The 27,944-nt window shown below is 39.1% G+C and overlaps 1 protein-coding gene across 6 annotated transcripts in view; it reads right to left on the bottom strand.

Annotated features, from left to right (window-relative positions):
* LOC141549777 (zinc finger protein 165-like) overlaps window positions 1–16,008 on the bottom strand; it is a 41,020-nt gene extending 25,012 nt beyond the window's left edge. For 3 of the 6 annotated variants that reach the window (XM_074279678.1, XM_074279677.1, XM_074279681.1), the window contains exon 1: window positions 15,162–16,008. The gene's annotated coding sequence lies outside the window, so the exon portion shown is untranslated. Of the gene's footprint in view, window positions 1–6; window positions 2,525–15,161 lie in introns of those variants that run through there. The other 3 variants (XM_074279682.1, XM_074279679.1, XM_074279680.1) reach the window with 2 other exon arrangements.
* Between the last annotated feature and the right edge of the window lie 11,936 nt (window positions 16,009–27,944).

Raw genomic sequence — 27,944 nt, 5'->3', positions numbered from 1 at the left:
GCTTACCTGACCCAATCTCAAACTTTTTCTGCCGGTTTATCTCCTGGGCCAAATTAATTCCCTATCTTCGCTAGCCCACTTCTGTGTTTGCTTTCTCCGGGCATCTCTCTTGGGGGTTTACCTGATTGGAGCAGGAGTTCCTGAGCCCCCAAACTGTGTGGGGCAATAACGACCACAAAAACAATCACATTCTCCAGGTAAAAAAGACAAAAAGACATTTATTACCATCTGGAGAGAAAGAGCAACTTCCACCAGACAAGGCTTCAGTAGAGCAGTGCAAAGCACAAACTGCAAAGCACAAGATTAAATAGACCAGAAGCTCACATCTGCCCCCTGGCCTTTTCTCCCATTGTCTGGAGGAGTCCAGGCTTGGTCTCTAAACGTGGAAGTTATCCCAGAAACAAAAGAACATTAGTAAATAATAAACTCTTAATTCAAATTTCCCTAGAGAACTGCTATAAAAGCAAATAATCTCATTCTTGGATGAAAGAATTCTGTTGCCTGAATTCCCAAAGCTGTCATCACCTTTAAAAGAAGTACTTAAATGCTAATGAAGAGGTGGTGGGAAACAGGAGGGGAAATGTTCATTAAGATAATGGAACACCTGCAGCTTTTTTTTTTTCTTTAGCTATATCTCAACTTGTTATTGTAAAGTCTCAAGGCCATATTCCCATGAGAGGTCTTCACAATTTATCCCACATAATTCTTTCTACTTTCGCTGATAAGGGCAGATGCCCGGGTGTATGGAATTGCCACTTAATTTGCAATTTCTCCCCATTAGTTCTTATAAAATCTTAGAAACAAAATACCCCGCTGGTGTCACTTCATTAAAACCTAACCTGAATATTTTGGAGCCAGACTCCAAAATGAGGAGGGACACCTCCTCAATACCTTCACACATATTACACACCTTTCAGATATAATTTGTTTTGCAATTACACATATCACTGTAGAACCAAATTTTCTTTCTTTTACTTCTTTGTTAAAGGGAGAAAGCAAGACAATTTTGATCAATATTCTAAGTAGCTTTGGACCAAATTTCACAAAATTTATAATACATATCCAGCTGGGCTGACAAAATGTTAAAGCATAGCTCATACAATTTTACAATTGCCCAATGTGCAAATTATCAAACAACATAGTAGCTTAAATATATTTCGTCTAATTAGGAGATACAAATATGTGACCTCTTTAGGTAAGTTACTGGAGAACCAAAATTTTCAACTTAAAATCAAATACAGATTTAAATTTCTAGTAGCAATGAGGAGGAAACCCTAAAACTCTGAAAAAATCCTTAAAGGAGAAAACCTCCTTGGATTCTGGCTCAAGGGAGGGGACTCCACCCTAAGCACAAATAGTTTCATCTTTGTTATCTGGCTCAGTCCAAAACCCACTGAATTCAATTCAAATTCTAACCCTGGCTGAAACCCAGCCAGGAGGCAACCTGGGACTCTACCCACAGCCCCCTTTAGCTAAATCTCTCATTATAAAAGAGCCAAGCTGGAGCCTTCTCTTTGCAGAGATCCCAAACAAGGCAACCTTATGCCTGGCATGCCCAGGATCTCTGCCCACTGGAACCCTGGTTCCGGTGCCCTTTTATCTCTACCTTCAACTTTACTAATTAGACTCTATTTCTAAACCCTACAATAAACCTCTTTTATCAATCTAGGTTTTCAGGTCTGTAAATTCCTTTACAGAGAACTCTTGCGCTGCCACTAGACCTCATTTAACTCTGTATTCTTGCGCCAAATCCAAAGGGGTTGCAGGGGAGCTCTATTTGACTCCCTGTACCCCAAACCTGCCACTAGACCTCAATTAAACCTAATTTCATTTAGGTACCCCAGTTCTAAACATCATCATCTATACTTCAATATCAATGTACACATATTTCAGAATAAACAAGTTCACAATTTAGCACAAACTAGTTAATAGTAATTATTTCATACAATTTCAGAATCAGAATTCCAATTTAAACATACACACAGAGCTCCAAAATTTAAGTTAGCAGAAAACTGCCCTTTCAAATCCATCTACAGGACTTTAAGAAATTGGCAGACTTTAGGACTCTAGGGGAAAGAAAGGGTTGGAAAAATTTGGACCCACCTGTCCAGATGCAGACCTGTGACCCAGTGACTAGCCCACCCACCATGCCAGAAATGGGGGCGAGCATGTCAAACATATTGGGGTACCAGTGCAAAACCCAGAAGAATCCAGGCCAGTGAGGGACACCAGGTTAGCCAGGACAGATTCCACAAACCTGAGAAGCTTGGAAAATCCCAGCGAGAACAGTTTTTTTCCCTTCATCTACTTTTCTGTGAGCCTCATCTGGCCCTCAGAAGGCTTTTGCTCACATAAATTAGGCCTACTTAAAAATACAATAGACTAACTCAATTTAGCTGATAGTGAGACAGTGCCAAACAACATAATAATTAATCTCAAAAACCCCAGAATCTGCTAAAATGTTTTAGCAGTTCAAAAATGCTAACGATTTCTAAAGACCCAAATTGGCCAGTTCTAGGTCCACAGAAATGTCAGTGGTTTTTTTTTCCCTTGTGATGGTGGCAGTTAAAAAAACTTTCCCTATCTCAGAACTAGCTAAAAATTATTTGTTTAAGTCACATGATGTACAAAACAAAGACACGGGCCACTCTCTCTCTCTCTCTCTCTCTCTCTCTCTCTCTCTCTCTCTCTCTCTCTCTCTCTCTTTCTCTCTCTTTCTCTTTCTCTCTCTCTCTCTCTTCCCCCTCCCCACCTTGGGGTGGATGTGGGGAGAGGAGTTCTGGAGCAGAAGTATTAGGAACCAGTAGGCTAGGTATAGAAAGCTCCTTTGAATTTACACTCAGCCTCCAGGGGATGAACAGTTTTGTCCAAGTAGGGCACCTGCCCAAACAAAACAGTATTTGATCCCCATACATTTTGGTGTTTCATAGAGCCAGCTAGATGGTTCCTTTTCCAAGGTTCACAGTATCTTGTGCTTTTTATGGAGGACCTCACCCATTCTTACCAAAGGAAAATGGAAGATTCCTGACAGATTTGACCCACTTAGAATTTTTCCAATATCTAAGGGAAATGGGAAACTTTTACTGATTCTAACGCCTAAATGCTCCCAATTTCAATCCCAGCCATGAAGGCTGCTCACCACTTCTTTTTAGAGAGACACTTCTCTTATGGATCTAACCACTTAGAGTTTCTCTCTCTTCCCCTCTGTCCCCCCCATCACCACTTGCTTGTGTACTTGGGTTGTTCCCTTACCTGACTGATTTCAAACTTTTCCCAGCTAACTTAATTCCTGGGCTGAATTAATCCTCAATCTTTGCTAGCCCACTTCCATTTTTGCATTCTCCCAATAACTCTCCTCAGGAATTTACCCTATTGGAGTGGGAGCTCCCAAACTGAATCCAAGGACTGATGGAGGACTCCCTGAGACGACAGACCCAAGGATTTGGTATGGGAGAGACCACTCATGAACGGGAAATATCCTGGAACTAGCCACCAAACTATGTGGGACAGTGACTCTTATCCAAATTAAAATCAGACACTCTCAAGATATTAAAAAAAAAAAAAAGGCAAAAAGGCGTTTATTAAGATCTCGTGAGAAAAGGCAACTTCCAACAAACAAGCTGTCAGTAGGAGTGCAAAGCACAAACTGCAAAATACAAGATTATAAAGACCAGAAGTTCCTTCCCCTGATCTTATCCCTCATTGTCTGAGGGATTTTAGGTTTACATCATAAACAAGGAAATCTATCCCAGAAACAAAAGGATATTAGTGTTGAGGTTCATAAGGGACCCTGAAAAGTTGGGGTCACAGACTACTGTCCAAAGTATCTCAAAAGAATTTGCAGACTTGGGGCAGCTAGGTGGCACAGTGGATAGAGCACCAGCCCTGAATTCAGGAGGACCCGAGTTCAAATGTGACCTCAGACACTTAACACTTCCTGGCTGTATGACCCTGGGCAAGTCACTTAACCTCAGCCTCAGGGGAAAAAGAAGAAGAAGAATAATTTGCAGGCTTGAACCCATCTCCAAATCAAGGAACAAAGTTTATTGTAACACCAATTAAAGCAGGTTAAGTTCCAAAAGAATTTAGCAAAAAACCAGGAAGAGAGAGACAAATTTATCTAGTTCTTCATGTCCTTGATATGCTAATTTTATGCCTCAGAGGAAGAACTGAGGAGTGATCTCAAAAACTTGGTTATCACTGACTAGCAGATTACCTATCTGACACTCAGCAATGTATATAGGACTATGCTAAGGCCAGACTTTAGAATCCTTGACAAATTGTTAGGACAATAGCACTCTAAGGTCAGAGGGCCTCAGTATTTTTAATACATCTTCCCTAAAGTATAAAGAAAGAAATATTATATTTCTAGGCCAAAAGAGTTTTACAATCATTGACGGACAGATTGTTAAAATAATAGTTCTCTAAGGTTGGGGAACCTTAAAATTATTGCTATATTTTCCCCCTCTCAAGCAGTTTGACCCCCCAATTTATTTGGGACAAAGGGACAGAGATCTCATCTTGAGCTGCTTCAGGCTGATAAGGGTGTAGAGCTGTCCTTGCCTAGTGGGGTCCAGAATAAGGAATGGAGGCACATGACTTGAAGATGACATCAGCAGAATCCGGGGTGCTGAGTGTCAGAATCAGTTAGCCCATGGTATTCAGGGTGAATGAGTAGCTGGAAGTTAATAGCTTGGAGTCTGGAGGAAACAAATCTTACAAGTAGATTGAGCAAAAGAAAAAAAAAAAAAAAAAAGAATGAACCAAAGTGAAGTTAGTATGGGGGTTACTAGGGAGAGTAACCAGGAACCTCATCCAGAGGAAGACTGGGGGGTAGATGAAGCTAGTATGAATGTCTCATATCCAGACAGCTTTTCCTAGGATGAATACCAAAGAACATTTCCCCAATATCCCTGCTTTTGTTTCCTCAAAAGAATAGGTTAATGGGTAGAATAAAGGCATTATATGCAGTGAAAGAAGTGCTCAGATGGCCTAGGGTGCAAGCACCATAATGTTTAAAAGATATTAAGCATTGGGTAGAGAGGATGACATGCAGAATGGTGATAATAATTAATATTAAATGTGTTTGATCTCCTTAGCAAAAACCTCTAAGCCTTTTCAGTCTTACAAGGGAAAGCTTTATTGGAATTGTAAAATATGCAACAAAAAACAAAAGTAGTTTGAAGCCCCAGAGAAGTGGCACATGTGTAAAATCCATCTTCCAGTCCTGTGCTGGGTGTGTACCTCTCCTCTGGATGGGCCTCAGGAGCAGGGGGGGGTTTAAAAACCCTTTCAGGATTTACTTGGGCACAAACTGGGCAGGCCTGACAGACCTGTTTGATTGTGAACTTGTGACCAGTGAAAATAGGTTTCACAAGAAATTGGAGAGCATTTTTTCCCAAGCACACTTGGTATAGGCCAAAAAGAAGTTTCCACTGGCTGGCCTTTAGGATTGAAAGTTGGCCTGAAGTGTTTGAAAGCACCCAGAAGGAGAAAGGGGGTATTTAGCAAGGGCTTATTCTTAGGAGTTATGAGAGGGCTTAGAATTGAGAGTTTGGGGAATTAAAGGGGTAAACGGGCAGCTGAGTCTGCACGGCTATTTCCCTTGGCCAGAGGTGAATTCCTTCTGGTGTCCTTTATAAAATATAACAGAAACCTAATGGACAGCTTGCATTAATTGTTCCCCTGCATACTTAATATGAGAATGTTTGGCTATCAAAAATCACCTTTCTTCCCACATAGCCCCATGAGCATGCAAAATATGAAAGGGATATTTGGAGTCAGTATAGATGTCCACTCTCATTCCTTTCCCCAATTATAAAGATCTGGTAAAGGCAAAAACATTCTGCACCTGTCAGGAGATTAGAACCTCCAAAGGTTGGTTTAAGGTAAGCTTAGAGGCTTCTTCAATTAGGCAGGAGGCAAAGAAGCACCCAGTTTCTTTGAGAAATAAGCAAGGGGTCTGGATGGGGTTCCAGAAAGTTTGAGCTGAAACCCCTAGAACCTGACCCGCCTTCCATCAATATACAGTGGGAAAGGCTTTAGGTAGGATTAAGGCCGAGGCAAGAGGTCAGTTTAGCTTTCAGGGTCTTAAAAGCCTTGGCCTGATCAGGGGTCCCATTCGAGGGGAATTGTGTCAGGACCTGGACTAGAATCACAGAGGGGCTTGGCAATAGCCTAAGTTAGATTTAAAAGTCAGCCATGCCCAGGAAAGTACACAGCTGTTTTTCAGGGAAAGGTTTAGGCAGTGATAAGAATGCTGTTTCTCCTTTTCTGTGAGCAAAAGGGAGGTGGGAGTTAATGCATTGTCCATATGTTTAACCAACTGACAGGCAATGTAGGCCTTTAGACAAAGAAATTCCATAGCCTTGGGTGGGGGGTGAGGGGCTACAGACAGAAAAGCCTCTCAGGTGGGGCTGCAGATCAAGATATCATCTCCATACTGGATAGCCAGGGCCTGTCCAAAGATGTGGGGGCTGTCATGGGAGCCCTGAGCTGTCCCAGGGTATGGAAGTGACTGCCCATGTTAATTGATGGGGTTACGTTCTCCTAAATTTGCTCCTTCAAGGACAAAAAGAAATTGTGAATTTTTATGCAAAGCATCTTTAAGATCTAAGGTAGAAAACCATTGTGTCCCCTGGGATACTTGTACTGGGCTCATGGCTTCTACCAACCATTTGCTCTGATTATAGAAATTTGCTGCTATAAGAGGAAAAAGCAGGGACGTGATTATAATAGCATCAAAACGGATCCTTCAGGCTTCAACCTGAAAGCACACACATGACAGGATAAAGCATCTTTAGTTCTGTTTGACAACCAATTATGCAGTAACAATTCCAACTTATAGTCAGACTCAGGAATAATCGGATTGGAAACAAAGAAACAGAACTGAGAAACTGAGTCAGAAGAATCTCACCTTAAGCAGAGGCTAAGGTTGTCCTCCCAACTCTTGCCCAGGTAAGACTTCCACCTATGACAGTTCAGAAAGGCATCCTCCCACTGAGTAACATGGAATTTCTCTCAAATGGTGGATTACTGATTTAATGATCAAGCAATGAAATTCAAACCTCAAAAGAATATCAGTTACAGTCCTATAGAGATTTTATCTCTAATAGCAAATTCTATTAATCACAGTTTAGAGCTAGATACATTATTTTTTAAAAGTTTACCAGGTCTACCTTTTGACCCAGCAGTGTTTCTACTGGTATTATATCCCAAAGAAATCTTAAAGGAGGGAAAGGGACCTGTATGTGCAAAGATGTGGCAGCCCTCTTTGTAGTGGTCAGAAACTGGAAACTGAATGGATGCCCATCAATTGGAAAATGGCTGAATAAATTGTGGTATATGAATATTATGAATATTATTGTTCTGTAAGAAATGAACAGCAGGATGATCTCATAGAGGCCTGGAGAGACTTACATGAACTGATGATGTTAAGTGAAATGAGCAGGACCAGGAGATCATTATACACAGCAAAAAGAAGACGATATGATGACCAATTCTGATGGACTTGGTTTTTCTCAACAATGAGATGACTGAGGCCAGTTTCAATGATCTTGTGATGGAGAGAGCCATCTCTACTCAGAGAGAGGACTGTGGGGACTGAGTGTGAATCACAACATAGCATTTTCACTCTTTTTGTTGTAGTTTGCTTGTATTTTTATTTTATTTTTTTTCTTTTTGATCTGATTTTTCTTATTTTGATATGATTTTCTTATTATCTAAAGCAAGATAATGGTATAAATATATATGCCTATATTGGATTTAACATATTTTTAACGATGTTTAACATATATTGGATTATTTGCCATCTATGGGGAGTGGGGTGGGGAAATTGGAACACAAAGTTTTTCAAAGGTCAATGTTGAAAAATTATCCTTGCATATGATTTCTGTTTGTTTTTTCTGAGGCAGTTGGGGTTAAGTGACTTCCTCACATCAGACTGCTATGAAGTGATAAGTGTCTGAAGCCAAATTTGAACTCAGGTCTTCCTGACGTCAGGTCTGGTACTCTATTTACTGCATCACCTAGCTGCCCCTCCTTGCATATGTTTTGAAAATAAAAAGCTTCAATTAAAAAAAAAAGTTTACCAAGACTAATACACATTTGTTTAACATATTTTATATATTTAAACTTATCCTAATACAAAGGATAAGTCATTATACAAGCTTATTACAAATTTGTAGTAAACACATTTTTTGTTTAGGAACTATATATCCTAAACAGGCTCATTTTTCAGAGCTGATGACTTTACTTACTCTGATGGTTTCAAGAAAACTGGAAAGCTCACAAATTAAGGGGAGGAGGGGATTGACAGAGACCCTAGGGAGGGACTGAGTTTGTTGTTACCCACCCCAACTATTCTTAGTGTTTTCATTGGCTGTACTGTTTGATACCTCCTCTCACTCTTGTTGCACAACTCATACTTGGAGGTAAACTGATAAGGCTTTCACCTCATCCCTCTTGTTACACACACACACACACACACACACACACACACACACACACACACACAGAGTAGAATTAGGTTTAACATGATGACTGACTCCAAATAATTTAGTTAACAATTTTAGAATTTTCCTAATAGCCAAATAATCTGAGCTGTAATTTCTATTCCCTTAAATAAGTGCAAAGGCCCTGTCGTCTCTAAGTTATCCTTCCAGAATGCCATCTCAACTCAATCTCCCAGCAAGACTGTTCTCCAGGCTCAATGTTGCCTCTTTTATCCTCGAAGAGAATGGGCATGTGAGAACTCAACTGGGCCTGGGGAAATATTTCAACCAATGAATTTGCTCCTCTTAAAGGTGCAAACTTCTTTAAACATGTAAACTCCTCCTCAGAAGTCCAAAGGTGTAAACTCCCCCTAAAGGCCGGAACTAAAAGGTATGAATTCTGAGCTAGAGAATTGCCTAGACAACCTGAGTTCTCACCTTGTAATCCTAGGATCTCCCCCTTTCTTTTGATTTAGAACACAGGGTGGTTGTGGCCTTGAAACATAAATCCATCAATATGGAAGGTATTACACATAATTACATAAATTACATAAACACATAGTAACATAACACATGCTAGAAGTGATGTAACAAATAACATGATCAAATAAGCATAAATTCAGAATTTATAAATGTCCATAAGTCCATTGTCCATTAGTCTCATCTTGTGTTAGGAAATCCAATGATTCCTGCTGGTTTTAAGGTTCTTTAATAGTCTTCTTATTAGCCATGCTCTTTCAGTGTCAGATGTTTCTTAGATTTTCTCCTTTGTTTTAAGGTCTTTCTCTTTTTCTATCTCTCTCTGATGGACAAGGCAAATACGACTCGTTGGCACCCATCTGATTCCTTCTCCATCTGAAGAAATACAAGCAAACCCTCTCTCCCAGGCAGTTAACCTATCTAATTTCCTCCTATTTACCACTTTCTAAATCTCTTCTCATCATCTGGCAATTACATTAGAGCTGGTTGCACTGGACACAGCCCTGTTGATTTAAAAGGCCTGTATTCTCCCCAAGCGTAATCCATTTCTGCTATCTGATTGCTTTTTGGCTGACTGATCAGGTAATTCCTTTCTGCCATGTGATTGCTTTTCTGCTGGTTGATCAAATCAGAGTCCTGACCTTCTAAAAACTCTTTGGGTGTAACCTCAGCTGCCATCATGCCCTACCTATTTTGTGATTGATATCTTGGAGCTGGGCCCTACTTCTCATTTCCCTGGGTCAATCTACATCCGAAGGCCCAGTGGAGACCCTTGTGGCATTTTGGACATGGCGTTTTAGGTCTTCTCTCATCCTATCTTCTCATTCTATCTCCATATCTACACTGAGCTCTTAGATGTCCAATTTTTCCACATTGGAAACATTGACGAATTTCTCTAAAAGTCCTTTGCCAAGAGGGATCCTGTCTTTCCATGTTCATCATAGTCCCAGTGTAAAAAGCATTTGTTCCCACTGTAGCACATTGTCTTATGATCTCCTCTAAAGGAGCATCTTTGTCTAATCCCCATATAATTCTTTTGCAAATCTCATTGGCATTTTCCTTAGCCAGATATCTGGTCATTATTTCTGTAGCTGCATTTTCTCCAATAGTTCTTTTGACAGCAGTTTGCAGACATCCCACAAAATCCGCAAAAGGTTCATTGGGACCTTGCTCTATTTTAGTGAAAGCCTCTCCCCGATCTTTCTGTCCAGGGAGGACCTCAAGCTTTTATTGCAGCCTTAGCAATTTGCTCATATATTGTCATGGTATAATTAATCTGTTCTGAATTCTCTCCATACAGACCTTCACCAGCTAAGTGCTCAAAAGTGAATTTTGTGTTAACTCCTATTTCCAAATTGCATCTGACTTGGATCTTACATAATTCATGAAACTCCTCAAGCCACAACAGATTTTGTCCAGGTTCTAAACATGTCCTTGCTATGGATTTCCAATCATTTGGGGTTAAGACTTCATAAGATAAACCATCTAGTAACATTTTAACATGAGGGTACAACCTTTTTTCAAATCTTTAATTTTATTCAAATCTAAAGGTGTATATCTTCTCCTTTTTTGACCTACAGAGTCAATATCTTCAATCACAGGATATGCATGTATAAAATCACTTATGTCCTGTCCTTCTCTCTTAGCTTTAACCAATGCTTTTTCTAATCTTTTCCTAGGCTGCTTAACAGGCGATTCTGTTTGTGTTTCTGCCTCTTTCCCTCCTCCTTCTTGCTCCACCCCTGAAGGGTTAATTGAGGAAGGAGACAGGAAATGCTCCTGTTGCTCAGAATTGTACTTAACTTCATTGTTATATGATTCATCCTTTTCATCTAGTTTAGTTGACACATCCCCATTTTACTCCTTCTTCTTTTCCTTTAGAATAACAATTTTTAAAGCCACTTGGATTAAATTGTAGGTATGAAGTGTATCTTTGGAAATTGAGTTTGGTTTAGAATTGTAGTGTTCACCTAATTGCTCTCCTACTAATTTCCACTCATCTGGATCCAAATCTTTTTCCAGAGCAAAACAAGGACATATGACCTGCACAGTTTTTAAAAGTTCAGTAATCTCCTCCAAAATTATAATCAATCCTTGGCTTTTCATAACCTTGATAATGCTCTCTAAACATTTTCCTTGAACAGAAGGCATTTGCCCCATTTCACTGAAATTCTACTTTAGCTCTTTAACAAAGTTTCCTTGTTAATCACACTTCTGGGTCAGAGAGACTTTTCCACTGAGATCTGGATCTTATCTGTTCCTGTTCAGGTGCCAAAATGTCAAGGTTCAGGCTAGCTCCTCTGAAGGGCTCAGAATCAATCCTTGTCAGGATAAGCAAAAGTCCTTGCCCCACGTTGGGCGCCAAAATGAGAAGGTCCTGTCGTCTCTAAGTTATCCTTCTAGAATGCCATCTCAACTCAATCTCCCAGCAAGACTGTTCTCCAGCTCTATGTTGCCTCTTTATCCTCGAAGAGAATGGCATGTGAGAACTCAACTGGCCTGGAGAAATACTTCAACCAATGAACTTGCTCCTCTTAAAGGTGCAAACTTCTTTAACATGTAAACTCCTCCTCAGAAGTCCAAAGATGTAACTCCCCCTAAAGGCCGAACTAAAAGTATGAATTCTGAGCTAGAGAATTGCCCAGAGAACCTGAGTTCTCACCTTGTAATCCTAACAAATAAGTTTCTCTTTTAGGGAGAAAACAAGACAATTCTTAAAACTCAAATAAAACAGATTTTTAAATTTACAACTTTAGTTAATGAGATTCCTTAAATTCTAATGAAATGTTCTAGATAAACTGAATTGCCACTTGGTTATTTTCCAATTTACACAAAGGAATTCTCTTTTATGAGCCAGGAAAGGGTTAAAGTGCCAATTTTTTTTTTTAAACTGACATGGCCCTCAGAAGTCTGACTCAATAACTTAAAAGCAGGCTGTTTGTTGACAGTCTCTAAGGTAGTAGCAAACTGCTTTTTTGTTTTCCTAAAGTTTCCAAACTCTTAAATCTTCTGTTAACACTATCAGTGCAAATGGGTTACAATTTATATATCCCTTTAGTGGAATTTGATTAGTGCTTCTTTAAAACTGCTTTTACTATCATATCTCAAATAACAAATTTCATTGAATATATTTTCTTTCTCTCTCTCTCACCCCTTTATCCATGTATCTTTGCTGCAAAATTAGGGAAGGAAAAGAGAGAAGAAAGAGAAAGGGACTCTCTTTTTTCTATGCACCATCTTTCTAGTCCTGGGGAGGCCTTAATTTAGTTGATTTTGCTTCCAAATTACTTTACATACATATAGAAATCATTTATCTCATTGTATATTTTTGTATGACATTGTATATTGGTCACATCTAAAAACCCATAAAGTCATCAAATAAGAAGCAATATCACCAATTGAAACAGAGAATGGTGGGCTTACCAAATGAAGAGTCTGATGGCTTTCTCACCTCACACTGCCAGGCTGGCTGCTGCCAGGGGCACCCAGATTCTTCCCAGGCAGTTGCTGGACAGAATCTGCTGAAGGCTGGAGTGACTAGTGCCAGGATCTCCCTTTGATGATAGTTTCAGGTGCCAGGGCTCAAGGAATGCTGACCATGGAGCCTGACCCCGACTCCATCTCCAGTCCCCCAGGCTGGGTTGGGGAGGTGTTTGGGCAACACTGTGTGGGGTCCCCCAAAGCTATTGCTGCTCCCCTTAGGGGAGGTAGGTAGAATTTGACTTTCCTACAGTTCTTTAGCATTCTCTTTTTAAAATCTTATCTGAGATGAAAGGAATTAGCAAACAGAGGAACTTGGGCTATATTGATCTTGTTAGTAATTCCCACAATTGAGATGGACTCAGGACTCTGGGAAGTAGAATGGAGAGAATCTCTTAATACCTTCTGGGGTGCTTTCTCAAGGAGCAGAAGACGACTCCAGACAAGACAGGAGTCAAGGAAGGGTTAGCAAAATGTTGCTGTTTACTTAGTTTGTTTTTTTCTTTTTATATTCTTTCAGAATGGTATAAATTCCTAGAATTATCCCCAATGTTTCAAGAATTTTTCTTGCAATCTTAAAATGACTAATTGCCAAACTTATTAATCATTGCCCTCAAAACTCTGAGAATCTGCTAAGATGTTATTTTATTTTTTAATTAGCTAACTTTATTTCTGTAGCTCCCAGCTTGGCCAAAGCTGCAGTCCCCAGGAAAAAGTTGGGTTTTTTTTTTCTTTTTAATGTGAGAGTACAGGATATTAAAAAAAAGTTCCCATGATCAACAGGATGATTTTAGAGAGTCCTAAACTTACAAGAACTGATGCTAAGTGAAATGAGCTAGAACCAGGAGATCATTATATACGGCAACAGCAGGACTATATAATAGATGTGGTTCTCTTCAACAGTGAGAGGATTCAAACCAATTCCACTTGTTCATTGATGAAGACAGCCATCTATACCCAGAGAGAGGACCATGGGAACTGAGTGTGGACCACAACATAGCAATCTTACTGTCTCTGTTGTTGTTTGCTTGCATTTTGTTTTCTTTCTTGGGTTTTTTTCTTCCTTGATCTAATTTTTCTTGTGTAGCAAGACTGAATATATATATATATATATATATATATATATATATATATATATATATATATATATATATACATATATTGGATTTAACATGTATTTTAACATATTCAGTATATTGTACTACCTGCCATGTAGGGGAAGGAGTGGGGAGGGGAAATTTGAACAGAAAGTTTTACAAGGGTTACTGTTGAAAAATTACCCATGCATATGTTTTGTAAATAAAAAGCTTTAATATATATAAAGAAATTTTCCCAGCATTCTAACTACAGCATAGAAGTTTGGTTTGGGTTTTTTTTTTTTTTTTGCTGGTTGCATTTATAATTTTTCCAGGTAACAAAAGCTAATTCACAGAACAAACATGACGTGGACATTCTGCACAGATGCAGATACAGACAAAAATGACATGAACGAGAACTGCCTCATCTTTGCCAAAAGTCATCCTATAACACTTCATCTCCTTTGGCATTCCAGCGAAGGTGGAAGATAGCAAAGGTTCCGAGGGAACCAAAAATTGCAAGAATTCCCAAGCACTCTAAGATTGGGGACCTTAAAATTGTTGTTATATTTACCCTAAAAGTTGCAGCCTATCATTAATAAAAAAAATCTTAATGTAAATTTTCCCTAGAGAACTATTATACAAACAGATATTCTTGGATGACAGAATTCTGTTAACTGAATTCGAAAAGCATAATTGCCTCTAAAAGAAGTGCTTAAATGTGAATTAGGAGGTGGTGGGAAACAGGGGAAACGTTCATCCAAGACAATAGAACACCTGCAGATTTTCAGCTACAGCTAAAGTAAACTCTCAAGTCACAATTAAGGCATAGTTTAAGGCCATATTCACATCAGAAGTCTTTACTCAAATTCTTCATAGTTTATCCCATACAATGCATGTCAGTTGGAAGGATAATTCCTTGTAAAATGTGACAGAAACACTAAAAGTAACACTAAAAAGTGTTTAAAAAAATTGTTCCTAAGCAATTTTGGATCACTTCCCTGCAAACAAATAGCGCTGCGCCAGGATATACTGTCAGTGTTCGTGGTAAACTCGGCAGTACTTGTTTTTTTCATAGCAATACTTTAAAGAGGGGGGGTAACACTGAGGCCCAAACAGGAAAGGCCACTTGTCAACGTAACACAACGTGACTTAAGGAAGTAGGATTCAGATGGTTTATTTGGTAAGGTGGAGAGCACCAGCTTTCCAGAAAGCCTGCTCAGATCCCGTCTCGGGTGGTTAACGCTCAGGCGTTGTTGTAATGCATGGAGAGCTCAGAGCCTAGAGTGAGAAGATCTGAGTTCAAATCCGAACTCACACGGGATGTGTGACCCCGGGCAAGTTACTCAACCGGTTTGCCTCCGTTTCCTCAACTATAAAATGGGGATGATAACAGCACCTATATCCCAGGTTTGCGGTGAGGACCAAACAAGGAGGTAATTGTAAAGTGGCCACAATAGGCGCTTTATCAATGAGTACGGTTATTCCATACCCATACCTATCATTTAGAAGCAAAAAAACAGAACTGGCAAAAATCACAGTCCCCTAAATTGTAGCTCGGATGTAAAGATTTCCCTGGGATGATACCACCCCCCACCCCCACCCTTGTCCACGGCCCACACTCTGGTCTCACCTACACTTCCGGACTACATTTCCCGGGGTGATTGAGACTGCGGACCACTGTCAAGCGGTTGCTACAGAAACGGGCTTGGGCGGCACGTGCCAGAGGCCGTGCTCCAGCCGGGGGCTGCCTCCACATAAGAAGACGTAAGTCTACACTACTCGGGCGCTGCAGCCAGTGCTGAAACACTTCATTGACTGAGGGAGCTCAAGGCTCAGGGTCCAGCAGAGAAAGGAAGCTGCCTTCAAGGTCCCAGAGCACGGGAAACGTAGTCCGGAGAAAATGGACGTCCCGAGGCCCCCGAGGCGTCTGGGAATCGTAGTCCAGAAACACCTCCTACAAGCTTCCGTGACATCCTGTGAGCAGCTGCTGGGGATGCTTGCTCTTGTCCTCCCTCTCGGGGAATTGTCCTCCCGGAGCTCTGCTAGTTAAGCTAGTCTTGGCTCCTCTCTCCTAGTCCTAGGGAAAGATGGCGGTGGGGATGAAACCTAGAAATCCCAGGATGGAGACCCGAGGAATCGGGCCAGTTAGTTCCGCGCCGGCTGCGTCACGGGGGTGGTGTTAGGGTCGCTGTCGGCCTGGCTCTAAGGAAGGCGAGGAGAAGCAGCCGACTGCCGGGGGGGCCCCCCCTTCACTGTGCACTGCCCAAGCCGCGGGACTCCCTGGGGGCGCGGGAGCAGAGGTGCGGTTCATCGCGGCCTGGGCTGCGGTCCTCCGACTTTCTCCAGGCTTTGGGGGCCGGGGTTCATCCACAGCGACCTCTTCAGTGCCGGGGCTCTCTGTGCCGCCCATTCGCCTTTCTCTGTCTGCACCCAACCCCCCAACCAGGAGCAGAAGCTTTCCTACCTCTTACGTTTGGAAACTAAGCAATAGCCGGTGCTTTCAAGTTTGCAAAGAAAGCCCCTTGTAAAGAGTTAATGTTGCATGTACACTGTAACTCTGGCATGGTGGGGCAGTTAACTGACTCATTTAACGAATGCAAAAACTCAGGCCGACTTTAAGAGACGGCCCAAGAAGTGGCCGAGGCTGGATCTGCACTCAGGCTAGGCGCTGTAATCAACACACACACCCACGGGAGTAATAGGAAATACGAGCCCTTCCACACTATTAATGCTTTTCTTATGGATTCTCTTTCCTATGGATTCCCAGTGAATCTCGCTGTGATTCTGTGAAGCAGCCTATTATTTGATGGAGCCCAGAATCAAATAGAAGTTAGAGCAGCACAGATTGGAAATGGGGTTTCTTATGTTTATATCTAGTTCTATAAAGTATCTGGTTAGTTTGATTAGTATAGAGTTAACTAAATTAATTTGGGTAATGTCATCATTTCATTTTATTGACATTAGTTTAATGATGACATAGTGCCAAAAAACACAAGTTATTACCATTGGACTGCCCCTTCTGGTCTACTGGTATCTTTACAAAGACAAAAGCAAGTGAGCAAATCTCCCCTCCCTCAACACAAGCACACTAAGTGGATTCTTATGCTAAGCTTATGCGAGAATACAGGGATGTGGCAGGCCTGGTTGGGTAGCATCCTCTTCTGAACTCTTTCCAGCTTATCATTGTCCTTCAGATGAGTTCTGAGAAAAAGTGGTCAATATCACCTCCCTACAAAGTTATTAATAGTATAGTGTATCTAATATAATAGTGTTATTTCATTATTATGTTTTTAAAATTCATTATTAACTTATTTTCAATATTTTGTTCGGTATTTTTGAATCATGTCCAACTCTTCCTGACCCCATTTGGGATTTTCTTGTCAAAGACCCTGAAGTGGTTTGCCACTTTCTTCTCCAGCTCATTTTATGGATGAAAAAACTAAGGCAAATGGAGTTAAGTGACTTGCTCAGGTTCACATAGCTAGTAAATGTGGGAGGCCAGATTTGAACTCAGTGATGAGATCCCAAATGGTGAATGTGATGGGCAAAGAGAAACTAAAGCATTCTAAAAAATTATTCCCTGGGGCAGGTGGAAACAAAGTTCTGATAATGGAGATCAATTTAGTTCCTTGGTCCTACCCTCTGAGGAAGTAATCCAGTCAGAAATCCAAGTTATGTCAAATCCTGGAGGCTAAATTTTCTTTGTAAAACAGCTTATGGCCCAGGATTTGGGCTTGACCACTGCACTCTTTTGGGTCAATCTGCATGAACACTGTCTTGTGGTGTCTTTCCCCTCCCCCTCCCCCATGCCATGTGGTATATCTCTCCTCTAGACCCCACTTTTCTCTTAGGATGCTAAGCCCTTTGCTGATTTAGCCTGCCAATAAGGGCACACCCCAACCTCATGGGTTGTTCCCTTTTTCCAGGTAAATGACAAGTTGCACTAAGGAACTTGCCATTTCCATTTCATATTTACCATTCCTGGTATTATACCTCTTATTTTGTCTGTAATCTCCTCCCCTAAATACACCTACCTTTTGCCAAAGAGAATGGCCCTTGTGAATTCTTCATTTTCATGAATTAGCAGTAATGTGGTAAATTTCAGACCAATCTTTTAGTTTGTATTTTTGCAAATTCTTTTGCATCATCATCTCCTATCTCTTAAAATTCTCAAAGTCCTTTTAAAAAAACTATCTACAATTGCCCTTCTCTTCTCTTCTCTCAATCCTGCAACCCTTTACTTCTAAACTTCATGCCTTAAACTGCTCTTTCCAATCAGCAATTATCTGTTAATTGCCAAATCTTTTGGTTTTTTCCCTCAATCCTCTTCCTACTTGACCTATCTGCTTCATTTGGCACGGTGGATTACCCTTTCCTCCTGGATGTTCCCTAGTCTCTTGACTATTCATGATACTACTCTTTTTTAATAGCTTTTTTTTTTAATCTTTCCCACTATATGCAAAGATAGTTTTCAACATTCACCTTTGCAAAACCTTATGTTCCAAATTCTTCTCCCTCCCTCTGTACCCTTTCTCCTTCCTCCTTCCCCCCTCTCCTAAAGGGCAAGCAATCCAATATAGGTTAAACATATGGAAGTCTTCTAAGCATATTTCCATATTCGTCAAGTTGCACAAGAAAAATCACATTACCTCTCTTGACTAGTTTTCTTCCTGCCTGTCTGACCTCTCCGAAATCTTCTTGTCTGGATCGTCATCGATATCACACCCCTACTTCAATTTTGTGCTGCCCAAAAATTTTGTTTAGTTTGGCTTAAATTTCCATTGGGATTGTCTCTTGGTAACTTAATTAATTCCCTTTAGTTTAACTATCATTTGTAAGTAAATAACACACAACAGATGTAAAACTTCCTAAGCGTCAATCCCCCATAACCCATTGCCTATTGGGCATTTCAGATTGGATATCCTAGAGACATCTTAAAATCAACACTTCAGAAACATGTTAAAAATTGATTTTTAAGAGTGGTATTTCAAGAAATGACAACTCCATTTTGTTTATATTCACCTTTTTGCCTCAAGAGTACTGCAGGATCAGCTTACACAAACTTACTTCCTCCAATATTTCCTTTCTACCTCCAAAGGCTACAAAATATTTTTGGTAGCCCGAAGCAGTGGGTCCTTTTCTTTATCTTGTATAACAAAGGATATTTAGTCCTCTTTGTTAGAAACAATAAGCATCCTCTTTTGTTGCAACAAGTACACTTTTCCTCTCTACCTAGAGAGCCCTTTTTTGTAACGAGTGCAATTCCTCTTTCCATCATCTAAGGGATAGCTACCTGAATGGTAAAAGAGTATAAATATTGCTAGTTGAACATATTAAAAACACACACACACACACACACACACACACACAAGTCCATCAACAACTACTGAAGTGTGTTTCTTTCTAAGCTAGTAAATAGCAGTTTTCCTGTCTTGTGCTGGCTTAATTGGCAGTAACTAGCCAATGTATCCAACGAAAACTCATGTAACAATTTTTTAACAACCCTGGGAAGTGATTACATATTCAGACTCTTCCAAATCATTATCTCTGGGAACATTCTAGCTTGCACCAGGCTAGTTTACATATTTGTAGATTGTGGAGAGGAGGAAATAGAAAAGTGATAATGTTTCAGTCTAACACCTTTGTTTTCTAAATTGAGAGATCTACAGAGCAGTGTTTTGTGTATTTTTATTCTGTATTGTCTTTGTGACTTTGTCTTATACCTAAAAAAAAAACTCCTAAATTGTTACACTAAGACGGAACTCAGTGAAGTAGCCACATCAGTCTCCTGATGAACATGGCATCATGATTCAGGACTTGACATGAAGGGCTTGGCTAAGGAAACTCATTTCAATAAGGCTACATCTATTTCTGGGCAAATGCCCCAATGAGTTCTAAGATTTATCCAAATCTTGTGCTTCTTCACCTTCTTCTCAAATAAGAAAAAGAACTTGCTTGTCTACTTGGCATTTGTAATTACTGTAGACACACATAGAGATACACAGACACAGACACACACACATATATGTTGAAGTTCAGAAGGAGACCCTAAAAGGTTGGGGTCACAGACTAGTGTCTGCAAGATCTCTCAAATCAATTTTCAGGCTTAAACCCATATCCAAGTTAAGGGGCAAAGCTTATTATAACTGTAGCAATTTTATGGCCCAGAGATAGAAACTGAGAAGTAGTCTCAGGAATTTGGTTGTCACTGACCACCAGATTAAGTATCTGATAGTCAGCAATGTTTGTAGGACTATCTGAAGCCAGAAGACTTTAGAAACATTATGTTAAAACAATAGCACTCTAAGAGCACTTAAAATTATTGTTATATTTCCCTTAGAAACTATACCCTATTGCAGCTATGGTAACTAAATAATACCTTACTTAGACCATAAAACATCACAAATTTTAAAGGGCAAAATAAAAATCCAATTCCTGAAGCAAATGAGTTATTAGTGTATTTGGTCAGCCCCTGAAATACGTGGATTTTGTTCAACAAAATGTAAAAAATTAACAAATCTAAAGAACATTTATGCAACAAACTGAACTTATTATCTTTCCTCCAAAACTTTCCCCTCTTCCTTTCCCTCTTTCTATGGAAGGCATCATCTGTGATATCACCCCAGCTCTATTTCTCCTTACTCACATATTTAGTCAGTTGCCAAATATTGCAGTTTCCACCTTAAGAGCATCTTTCACATATGACCCCAATCTCTCCACTTCCACAGTAATTCCATTGATTGGATGCCAATTGAAGTGGTCAACTCTTCTGTTCACACCCTTAAGACCTCTCACAGCTACCTATATAGGCTCTCTGCTTCAAGTCTCCTACTACTCCAGGCAATCCTCTATATCACTGTCAAAATAATTTTTTGTTAGAGATCTCCATTTGTTACCCCTCCTGTAGTGAAGGGTAACAATAAGAAGTCCTTAGTGGCTTCTTATTGACTCTAAGGTAATATATAAAACTTCTCTGTTTAGTTTTTATAAATCTATAAACAACCTGCCCCTGACCTATATTTCCAATCTCATTGGATACTGATTTCCCCTTTCACACTCTGCAATCCAGAAAAAAATTTCTCATGATTCCTAACATGTTTTTTAGTGGACATCCCACATGCCTGGAATGTACCCCCTCCTCACATAAATTTCATAGAATCTTTCTCTGCCCTTAAGACATAGCTTAAGCATCATTTTCTAAAAGCTTTTTCTTTTCAAAACATATGCATAGTTTTCTTTTTTTATTATAGCTTTTTATTAACAAAATGTATGCATGGGTAATTTTTCAACACTGACCCTTGCAAAAACTTCTGTTCCAACTTTCCCCCTCCTCTCCATCCCCTCCCCTAGATGGCAGGTAGTCCTATACATGTTAAATATATGTTAAAATACAATATATATATACATATACATATACATATACAGTTCTCTTGTTACACAAGAAAAATCCAATTTTTCTTGTGTAACAAAAGAAATTGTATAAATATATACACATATATTGTATTTAAGATAGTATTTGCAAGGGTCAATGCTGAAAAATTACCCATGCATATGCTCTATCAATTAAAAGCTATAATAAATTTTTTTTTAAAAAGGATCCTCATATAGTATTGTTGTTGAAGTGTATAATGACCTCCTGGTTCTGCTCATTTCACTTAACATCAATTCATGTAAGTCTCCTGTGCATAGTTTTCAACATTCACCCCTGCAAAACCTTGTGATCCAAATTTTTTTCTTTCCCTTCCCCCCACTCCCTCCCCCAGCCAGCAAGTAATCTTAATATATGCTAAATGTGTAATTCCATATTTATCATATTTCCATAGTTATCATGCTGCACAAGAAAAAAATCAGATCAAAAAGGGAAAAAATGAGAAAGAAAACAAAATGCAAACAACAAAAAGAGTGAAAATGCCATGTTGTGATCCACACTTAGTTCTCATAGTCCTCTCTCTGGTATAGATGGCTCTCTTCATCATTAAACAATTGGAACTGGTTTGAATCATCTCATTGTTGAAGAGAGCTACATTCATCAGAATTGATAATTGCAAAATCTTGTTGCCATGTACAATGTTCTCTTGGTTCTTCTCGCTTCACTCAGCATCAGTCCATGTAAGTCTCTCCAGGCTTCTCTGAAATCATCCTGTTGGTCATATCTTACAGAACAATAATATTCCATAACATTCATATACCACAATTTACTCAGCCATTCTCCAATTGATGGGCATCCACTCAGTTTCCAGTTTCTAGACACTACAGAAAGAGCTGCTACAAACATTTTTGCACGCATGGGTCCCTTTCTCTCCTTTAAGATATCTTTGGGATATAATCCCAGTAAAAACACTGCTGGATCAAAATATATGCACAATTTGATAACTTTTTGAGCATAGTTCCATATTGCTGTCCAGAATGGTTGGATCAGCTCACAACTCCACCAGCAATGTATCAGTGCCCCAGTGTCCCAGTTTTCCCACATTCCCTCCAACATTTATCATTATCTTTTCCTGTCATCTTGCCCAATCTGAGAGGTGTGTAGTGGTACCTCAGAGTTGTCTTAATTTGCATTTCTTTAATCAATAGTTTTTTAGAACATTCATATGATTAGAAATGGTTTTAATTTCTTCATCTGAAAATTGTCTGTTCATATCCTTTGACCATTTATCAATCGGAGAATGTAAGTATGTTTTCTACATGAAACCTTTCCTGACTTGTAGGGCCCTCTCTCCCAAATTGCCTTCCATCTAAATTTTTGAATGTTTCCAAAGTTTATATATGCATGTGTATATAAAAACAAGATACTATTGGATGCTCCCTTCAGATCTATTAATTTTTTATTTTGAGAAATCAGCCTACTTGTATTGACATTGCAATTTTTAAAACTCAACTACTCTTTTGACATTTTTTTGATCTGATCAAATGTGTCTTTTATTCCCCACCCCCAACCACAATCTCTGTCAGTGAAATTTTTATTGTTCAGTCATGTTCAACTCTTTTTAATCCTTTTTTGGGGTTTTCTAGGCAAAGACACTAGAGTAGCTCGCCATTTCTTGTTCCAGCTCATTTAACAAATGAAGAAACTGAGGCCACCATTAAGTGATTTGTCCAGAGTCACATAGCTTATAAGTGTCGCAGAATTGAACTCAGGTCTTCTTGACTCCAGGATAGACACGCTATCCAAAAGGCTACCCATCTGCCCTGTTGATGAAATTACTAATTATAAAGGGAAAAAAGGAAAAAAAAAAAAAAAAACAAAAAACCTATACATCTATATGCATGTACTGTCCTGGCCACCCTTCCTGCCTAAATTCTTTTTTTTTTTTTTTTTTTTTTTTTTTTTTTTTTTTTTTGTGAGGCAATTGGGGTTAAGTGACTTGCCCAGAGTCACACAGCCAGGAAGTGTTAAATTTCTGAGACCAGATTTGAACTCAGATCCTCCTGATGTCAGGGCTGGTGCTCCATCCACTATGCCACCTAGTTGCCCCTCCTGCCTGAATTCTTGATTAAATATCTGAGATTTAAAGATGTGATCCATTAATACTTTATAATACTTTAAAATCGTATTTTATTGAGAATTCCAATAGACTTGGGATGGAAAACACTATCCATATCCAGAGAGACTGACTATAAGTCTGAATGTGAATTGAAACCTAGTAGTTTCACCTTTTTGTTTGCTTGCTTTTTCTTTCTCATGGTTTTTTCCCTTTTGATTTGATTTTTCTTGCACAACATGATAAATCTGGAAATATGTTTAAAATGATTGCACCTTTAACCTATATCAGATTGTTTACTCTCTTGGGGAGGAGGGATGTAAAGGAGAAATGGAGAAAAAATTTAAAACACAGTTGAGTGTTGAAACTATCTTTACGTGTATTTGTATTTGGAAAAATAAAATACTATTAAAAAATAAAGATGCTGGGAGGAGCTAGGTGGTGCAGTGGATAGAGTACTAATCCTGAAGTCAGGAGGACTTGAGTTCAAATCTGACCTCAGAAACTTAACACTTCCTAGCTGTGTCCTAGCTGGGCAAGTCATTTAATCCCAATTGCTTTAGCAAAAAAGAAAAAAAAAAGAAGATGATGAAACAAAAAAAAATTAAATTTAAATTTAAATAATAGCTTTTATTCTTTTCAGAAGAGAATGCCATTATTATTATTAGTAGTAGTAGTAGTAATAAATCCTGACAACTAAACTACTCTAAACAAGATTCCTCAATCTCATAAACATTAAATATTCAAATATAAAATTCAGGCAATTCCCACTCTCAAGAAGTATACATTATAATCAGTGGAAACACCAGACATATATAAGAGTAATGGTCAAAAAAGGGAATGTCTAGAGTGTTACAGAGATGATAAGCTTAGCACAGTGTCTGGCACTTAGTAGTTTTTATTCATTTATTCATTCATTTGAGATATTTTCCTGGAAAGATATTTCTATGTTTATAGTCCACGTTTCTTAATTTTTTATATCATGTCCTAATTCTAAATAGAAAAGTGACCTAGGTGCACTTTGATATATTTTAATCCCTAGACTCAGATGAAACATGCCAGGTAACTGACAGAACTGGCAGATGTGGTTGCTAAACACCTACATTTGGGATTGTAAACTCCATCTTCTGGGTAGTCCCAAAAGTTCCCCCCCACACACAAACACACACTCTTTATTGCCCTTGGATATTAGTTGTCTCTCGGGAGATCCTTTATTTATAATATAGAGGGTCACAATCAGTGGGAGAACTCTGGATAAGGTATAAGACCCTTCAACCCAGAGGGAACCTGCTGACAATGTCTGATTCGGCTCCCCATCTCCTCTAAGGGCTCTCGTCCTTTCTGAGAAGTCAGGGGGCGGTGACAATCTGTGTTGAGATTGAAGCAGAGTGATAGCAGGAGGTAAAGTGATACCAGGTGGCAAACTATGTACAATAGCAAGTTGTTCATGTGGTCCCATGTGCACAGTAATTTTTTTGTTACATTATATAAAGGGGAAAGTCCTTGAAATAAATGGACTCCATTTTCTCACCATCCTCAGGAGTCTTGTTTCATCACTTCTCCACTAGAAAGGTATATTTTAGTCACCCCGCTGTGGGGGCTCTAGAAAGCAACAATACATTATGTCACCCCAACTTGGGGACTCTAGAAAGCAGGATATTTTAACCACCCTGATATGGAGGCTCTAGAAAGCAACAATATATTTTGTCACCCCAACTTAGGAGCTCTAAAAAGCAGGACACAACTACTTAATATCTGCTCAGACCCTGTTCCCCATAGTATAACCTTGAGATTCAACTCTTTTCCAAAATAGGGCTTCCAGCCAATCAAAGAACTCTACCTGGATATTTGATCCTTAGGATTAAATTTCTGTAAACAGACAGCACTCAATTAGCATATATTATATTCAGTAATGAATCCCTGGAAAACTACTACAGCTCTTACCATATAGGTTAGCAATATATCATAGTAAATTGAGTGTTGCTAGACTGGGAGTCTTTTAGTCTTTGTCTAAAGTATGCTTTTCGCTTTGTTTTCCTTCTCAGCTTATTTCTACATCCAATTTTTCTTGTGCAGCAAAATAAATTTGTGGATATGTATCCATACATTGTATTTAACATATACTTTAACATATTTAACATGTATTGCTTTACCTGCCATCTGGGGGAGGGGGAAGGGGGAAGGAGGGGAAAAGTTGGAACAGAAGGTTTTGCAAGGGTCAATGCTGAAAAATTACCCATGCAAATAGTTTGTAAATAAAAAACTAAAAAAAAAAATTTTTTTTTAAGTATGCTTTGTTCCCTTCCTTTATCCCTTAAGGCTCATCTCCAAATGAGAAGGCCAATTTTGGAAGCAGTCGAAAATCATTTGATCTCTATGAATGAACTTCAGTTTCCTTATAAAATGGAAAGAGAAGAAAAGAACAGAATTTATATAGGGCATACTACATGCTAAACATTTTACAAATATCTCATTTGACCCCACCACAACCCTGCAAGATAAATTGTGTTATCTCTATTTTATACTGGAGAAAACAGAGGAAGGTAGAGGATAAATAACATACCTAGGGTCACACTGCTAGTATATAAGCTGGATTTGAATTCAAGTCTTCCTGACTCCATATCTACCACCCATTGCACATCTAGTTGCTTAAGATAGGGGACATATCCAGTATCCCCTTTCCTTCCAAAATACTTAAATGTTGTATTCAGGGGATATAGCCATGTGTAGGCCCCGAACTCTTTATTCCTTGTTCTCCAAGCACAGGCTCTATGTCCAGATGATTCACAAAGTTTGAAAGTAATCAGAGCTTTTATTTAGAACATTTAATTCAAAAGGACTGGAGATACTCAGGGGTATGAAGGAGTAGGACCTGGATGGGACTTCAAAGGGAATAGAGAATGGAGTCTTGGTTGTCAGAGGAAGAGAATTCAAGATGGAGCTGATCCTTGGACTGGAAGCATAAAGTGACCAACCTTGCACCATTTCTCAGCAAAGGGAGCTTAAGGATGCTGAAGAGGAAAACTAAATATTCAATTGAGAAAGTGCAGTATCTTCCTCAATGAATCTGATTGGTTCCTCCTCTTTGATGTCACAGTCATCCATCTAGCTGCAAGAAATGGAAGTTTCTGTGCAGATTAGAGAAAAAGGAGGAGGAACCAAGCAAGAAAGGGATCATAGCTAAGGGAGGAAAGGCAAAAAGGAATTGTGGTGTATTGACTATAATCAGAAAAATTTTAAAACTACAGTTCAGTTAATTTCTAAGAAACCTTACAAGGATAAGACCTTGCAGTTAGAGAGAGTGGAGTTTTATACTTATAAAACTACTAGGATAGTCTTTGGAGAGTTGGAACTCCTCTTTTCTTACCTTGTGGATTTTCTACTTCCACAGGTGGGCTTGATTTCCCAACCCCCTACAAGTACTTATAACAGTGTTTATAATGTTTAGAATGCTTTGGAAAATTGCTGTCTTAATCACTAGAATAGATAGACAATGTGTGATCTTTGACCCAGGAGGAAAAGTAATATCAGATTTATTGATTCACACTCCTGAAGTACAATTCGGTATCAGAAATTCAAACTTTGATTTTAGGCAAAAGAATTCAGGGATATCAGGGACTGAAGCTTTCATAGCTGAGTGTCCTTTTCTCATCTGTATGAGTGGCAGACCCCTGAAAAGGTACCAGCTCTTTTAAGAACTTCGAGAGCGAGTAAGTAAGTACTCAGATAAATATTATACCCTACATATCCATTTTCAGAGTGGACCTTGAAATTTAATGTTTTAAAACCAATGGACATTATAGTTTTATTCCAATCTGGAGAAGCAGCTAGACATGGGATCAACCATTTTTCCATTGTAGAAATTTCATATGCATTTAAGACAGGTTATGGATTGGCTTATAAATATTTTGCTTTTAGATGTTTTTGCATTGAATTTGATTTTGTCCATTCCATTGGCATTTCTAATAATCCTACTAGTAAAGTCATTACTGCACAGACTATATCCCCAAGAGCTTCTCTTCTAAACAAGAGAAGGGAATTTTGGGATATGCACAAGATGTGACAATACATATATATGATTGCTTGCAATTTTTAAATTTTGATTTTACATTTTTAAACTCTTTTCATTTTATATTTTTAAAGTTATTTTGATTTTACATTCCTAAATTATTTTGGTTTTATATTTTAAAGTTATTTTGGTTTTACATTTTTAAAATCTTTCTGTTTTACATTTTTAAATTATTTGGATTTTACCTCAGCAATGCACTTTGGGCATACACAGAAAGTGCAGTTAAGTGACAGACTGACTAACTTTGTCTGACTTTTTTTGTCTTTTTGACAACAACTTTGTTTCCACTGTAATGTGGAAAGGCCTGGATGGCATTTGGAAAGGCCCAAGTTGGGCCCTGGGTACATTTCTTTCATTCTAGGTGCAGATCCAACAGCAAAGGAGTTGATCCCTACCAGAGACATTTGTGAACTGGGGATCCAAGAGAAGGACCAGACAACAGTCCAGAGGGACCAGCCAGATGTCAGCAGCCCTCCATACGCTGATGACAGCAATGCCCCTCCTGACTGTGACACCAGAGACAGCAGACAGTTCCAGTGTAGCAGCTGAAATGGACTGTCTTGGGTGATATGCAATATAAAGACTGTAAATGGACAATGGGGTTGCTTGCTTCTCCTGTGGCTACTTACCATATGGTGGCCTGGGGAGAGGCTTTGCTCTATGCTTTCTATTGAAGGACTATGCTTTTAAATTAGTGGGTGAAAAACCAACACACCCACCTGCCATTGTTATTGAGACAATATTACTGGACATGACTTTGCTTATGTGCACCTGTGAAACTAGAATTGGTCTAGAATTGTGAAAAGTGCAATAGAGAATTGTGATAAGCTAGAATTGTGAAAGTGCAAAAGAGAATTGT

This window comes from Sminthopsis crassicaudata, chromosome 1, assembly GCF_048593235.1.
Source record: "Sminthopsis crassicaudata isolate SCR6 chromosome 1, ASM4859323v1, whole genome shotgun sequence".
Taxonomy (NCBI): Eukaryota; Metazoa; Chordata; class Mammalia; order Dasyuromorphia; family Dasyuridae; genus Sminthopsis; species Sminthopsis crassicaudata.
The sequence above is the reverse complement of the archived record's forward strand: the minus strand, read 5'-3'. Positions and strand labels throughout refer to the sequence as shown.